Source organism: Schistocerca serialis, chromosome 4, assembly GCF_023864345.2.
Source record: "Schistocerca serialis cubense isolate TAMUIC-IGC-003099 chromosome 4, iqSchSeri2.2, whole genome shotgun sequence".
Taxonomy (NCBI): domain Eukaryota; kingdom Metazoa; phylum Arthropoda; class Insecta; order Orthoptera; family Acrididae; genus Schistocerca; species Schistocerca serialis.
Window position 1 is genome coordinate 414,722,227 of NC_064641.1, and position 5,000 is coordinate 414,727,226.

The window sequence follows — 5,000 nt, forward strand, 5'->3', positions numbered from 1 at the left end:
TTCAAAGTAAACGTGCCGGCCCACCGAGACACTCAATAAAGAGCACCCTGGTAGGATTTCAACGGGGTCCGCCTCGGGACGCACGAGCACGCACGAGGCGGTCGCACGCCTTCGGCTCGCCCCACCGGCAGGACGTCCCACGATACATGCCAGTTAAACACCGACGGGCGGTGAACCAACAGCGTGGGACACAAATCCAACTACGAGCTTTTTAACCGCAACAACTTTAATATACGCTATTGGAGCTGGAATTACCGCGGCTGCTGGCACCAGACTTGCCCTCCAATAGATACTCGTTAAAGGATTTAAAGTGTACTCATTCCGATTACGGGGCCTCGGATGAGTCCCGTATCGTTATTTTTCGTCACTACCTCCCCGTGCCGGGAGTGGGTAATTTGCGCGCCTGCTGCCTTCCTTGGATGTGGTAGCCGTTTCTCAGGCTCCCTCTCCGGAATCGAACCCTGATTCCCCGTTACCCGTTACAACCATGGTAGGCGCAGAACCTACCATCGACAGTTGATAAGGCAGACATTTGAAAGATGCGTCGCCGGTACGAGGACCGTGCGATCAGCCCAAAGTTATTCAGAGTCACCAAGGCAAACGGACCGGACGAGCCGACCGATTGGTTTTGATCTAATAAAAGCGTCCCTTCCATCTCTGGTCGGGACTCTGTTTGCATGTATTAGCTCTAGAATTACCACAGTTATCCAAGTAACGTGGGTACGATCTAAGGAACCATAACTGATTTAATGAGCCATTCGCGGTTTCACCTTAATGCGGCTTGTACTGAGACATGCATGGCTTAATCTTTGAGACAAGCATATGACTACTGGCAGGATCAACCAGGGAGCTGCGTCAACTAGAGCTGAGCAGCCGGCCGCCCGGGAGTGTGTCCCGGGGGCCCGCGCGAACACGCAAGCGTCCGCTCAATTATTCTGCAAACAGGAGGAGGCTGAGCTCCCCTGCACAACACACCTCGAAACCCTCTCAGGTCCCGGCGGCGCGCAGCGCCGTCCTAAGTACTTGGTCGGGTTCGAGAGAGGCGCAATCGCCCGGAGTTAGGCGAGTAGACGCTTTAGGTGCGACCACCCGTGCTCCCAACTGAGCTTGCCGCTGCCGACAGAGGCCCGGGAGCGTGCTGTCGTGGCATTGCCGGCGGGAGACAACACGCGCCACCTACGGTGACCGGCAGCTCCAACGCCGGCGCCACAGAAGGACAAAAGCCCCACTTGGGTGCCGAAGCGAACTCTCCCAGCACAGCGCACGCGCCAACACGTCCGCACAGCTGCGATACAAACCACCTGCGAGAACCGCTGGGGCGACCGAGCAGCAGACGGCGTCGCGGCGCCGAGCGCCGGGCGGCGGCGCATCCTCAGCGCACAAAGTCCTCAATCGGACCAGCACACTGCAGATGGCCACCGCGCTTCGCACCGGGCCCGCGAGGACCTACTTTGGCCGCAAGGCGCCGCGAGCAGGGGGCGCCGGCGCGCAGCTGCGCCGCCTGCCGCGTCCGTCGGCCGGCGCGCCTGCCACTGGCCGCCCCCACCAGCCGGCTGTAGCGCGTGCGCCCACGCACCGCGCTGCCAGCACGCCGGGCGGCCCCCCCTCACCGGCCGGGGACGGTCCCACCCAGCCACCACCGCGTATCGCCTCACACCCAGATCCCCTTTCACGTTCGTGGGCATGGTGGGTATCCCTGAAACAACCGGTTAATAGCTCGACCGATCGTCGCCAACACTGATTCACCTCTAGCGAGAACAACCGCACCACAACGGGTTACCAGTTGTTCATTTGCGTAACGTCACCAGCAAACGTACACGTCCATCGCCATTTGCAACGAGTATTGCATGCCTGTGTCAGGTGTCACAACACACTACGTCTGCCCACATAGACGCAACAACATGTGCACGCCTAGAGAACACGTGGAAGGTCGACCCCGTACGTATGCGGTGTCCATTGCGCGAACGACTGTCAGCCGGCCTCTGCAGCATGTCGCAGATGTGGAACACGGTGCAACATGCTATCACGGTGTGTGAGAAGAGACGACTACGTCCGAATACACGCTCCACTACATCAACAGACTGCTCATGCTGATCGCCATCCAGGGCGTCCGTTCCTCCCACACGTCTGTATGGCGTACCACACTGCAATCCAGCTCTTATAGGGAGACGACACGTAGCTGCGTGCACAATATTTGGACTGTATGGTCCGCCGTTGCTAGGCGCAGTCGTCATACGGCCACATGTGCCACGATGTATCATTCAGTACATACGGACCAATGTGCAGTACAGTTTGTGGGTTTTGCGTACATCGGCGGACAGGTGACAGGCCGTACCACAACGTAGGCTGAGTACGTCGGCATGCGAAGGGCGTTGAACATGCAAACTTCTCACCGACCAGCTTGCGAAGGCAGGGGGGAAGGGGGGGGGGCATGTACGTCCTGCTGCTATCCACATTACAGTGTATAGCAGGAGCATGTGGAAAGTCAGCAACACCTGCAAGGTGTTTAACATGACGCGATACACAGGGGACCGGGCAGTGCGAGTAGCGAACTATATTGCGAGGGTTGCGGTTAGGCAACACTACACTAATTTAACGAGTTGCATAACAATTACAGAGCAGGTTCAGCGACAACGTGCGTCAGGTTAAGGCGCAATATAGTTTTGGTTACGGCGCACTTTAGGTTAGGTTAAGGCATATTATAGGTTAGGTTAAGGCATATTATAGGTTAGGTTAAGGCATATTATAGGTTAGGTTAAGGCATATTATAGGTTAGGTTAAGGCATATTATAGGTTAGGTTAAGGCATATTATAGGTTAGGTTAAGGCATATTATAGGTTAGGTTAAGGCATATTATAGGTTAGGTTAAGGCATATTATAGGTTAGGTTAAGGCATATTATAGGTTAGGTTAAGGCATATTATAGGTTAGGTTAAGGCATATTATAGGTTACGTTACGGCACAACATGGGTTACGTTACGGCACAACATGGGTTACGTTACGGCACAACATGGGTTACGTTACGGCACAACATGGGTTACGTTACGGCACAACATGGGTTACGTTACGGCACAACATGGGTTACGTTACGGCACAACATGGGTTACGTTACGGCACAACATGGGTTACGTTACGGCACAACATGGGTTACGTTACGGCACAACATGGGTTACGTTACGGCACAACATGGGTTACGTTACGGCACAACATGGGTTACGTTACGGCACAACATGGGTTACGTTACGGCACAACAAGGGTTACGTTAAGGCACAAATTAGGTTAGGTTAAGGCACAAACTAGGTTAGGTTAAGGCACAAACTAGGTTAGGTTAAGGCACAACGTAGGTTAGGTTAAGGCACAACGTAGGTTAGGTTAAGGCACAACGTAGGTTAGGTTAAGGCACAACGTAGGTTAGGTTAAGGCACAACGTAGGTTAGGTTAAGGCACAACGTAGGTTAGGTTAAGGCACAAATTAGGTTAGGTTAAGGCACAAATTAGGTTAGGTTAAGGCACAAATTAGGTTAGGTTAAGGCACAAATTAGGTTAGGTTAAGGCACAAATTAGGTTAGGTTAAGGCACAAATTAGGTTAGGTTAAGGCACAAATTAGGTTAGGTTAAGGCACAAATTAGGTTAGGTTAAGGCACAAATTAGGTTAGGTTAAGGCACAAATTAGGTTAGGTTAAGGCACAAATTAGGTTAGGTTAAGGCACAACGTAGGTTAGGTTAAGGCACAACGTAGGTTAGGTTAAGGCACAACGTAGGTTAGGTTAAGGCACAACGTAGGTTAGGTTAAGGCACAACGTAGGTTAGGTTAAGGCACAACGTAGGTTAGGTTAAGGCACAACGTAGGTTAGGTTAAGGCACAACGTAGGTTAGGTTAAGGCACAACGTAGGTTAGGTTAAGGCACAACGTAGGTTAGGTTAAGGCACAACGTAGGTTAGGTTAAGGCACAACGTAGGTTAGGTTAAGGCACAACGTAGGTTAGGTTAAGGCACAACGTAGGTTAGGTTAAGGCACAACGTAGGTTAGGTTAAGGCACAACGTAGGTTAGGTTAAAGCACAAATTAGGTTAGGTTAAGGCACAAATTAGGTTAGGTTAAGGCACAAATTAGGTTAGGTTAAGGCACAAATTAGGTTAGGTTAAGGCACAAATTAGGTTAGGTTAAGGCACAAATTAGGTTAGGTTAAGGCACAAATTAGGTTAGGTTAAGGCACAAATTAGGTTAGGTTAAGGCACAAATTAGGTTAGGTTAAGGCACAACGTAGGTTAGGTTAAGGCACAAATTAGGTTAGGTTAAGGCACAACACAGGTTAGGTTAAGGCACAACGTAGGTTAGGTTAAGGCACAACGTAGGTTAGGTTAAGGCACAACGTAGGTTAGGTTAAGGCACAACGTAGGTTAGGTTAAGGCACAACGTAGGTTAGGTTAAGGCACAACGTAGGTTAGGTTAAGGCACAACGTAGGTTAGGTTAAGGCACAACGTAGGTTAGGTTAAGGCACAACGTAGGTTAGGTTAAGGCACAACGTAGGTTAGGTTAAGGCACAACGTAGGTTAGGTTAAGGCACAACGTAGGTTAGGTTAAGGCACAACGTAGGTTAGGTTAAGGCACAACGTAGGTTAGGTTAAGCACAACGTAGGTTAGGTTAAGGCACAACGTAGGTTAGGTTAAGGCACAACGTAGGTTAGGTTAAGGCACAACGTAGGTTAGGTTAAGGCACAACGTAGGTTAGGTTAAGGCACAACGTAGGTTAGGTTAAGGCACAACGTAGGTTAGGTTAAGGCACAACGTAGGTTAGGTTAAGGCACAACGTAGGTTAGGTTAAGGCACAACGTAGGTTAGGTTAAGCACAACGTAGGTTAGGTTAAGGCACATCGTAGGTTAGGTTAAGGTACAATATAGGTTAGGTTAAGGTACAATATAGGTTAGGTTAAGGTACGATATAGGTTAGGTTAAGGTACGATATAGGTTAGGTTAAGGTACAATATAGGTTAGGTTA

General features: G+C 50.6%; 1 non-coding gene across 1 annotated transcript in view; it reads right to left on the bottom strand.

Moving 5' to 3' along the window:
* Nucleotides 1–849, bottom strand: part of LOC126476813 (small subunit ribosomal RNA) — a 1,909-nt gene extending 1,060 nt beyond the window's left edge. The window contains exon 1 of the ribosomal RNA XR_007587254.1: nucleotides 1–849. This exon is cut by the window's left edge and continues 1,060 nt beyond it. This is a non-coding gene — a ribosomal RNA (small subunit ribosomal RNA).
* Nucleotides 850–5,000: the final 4,151 nt, after the last annotated feature.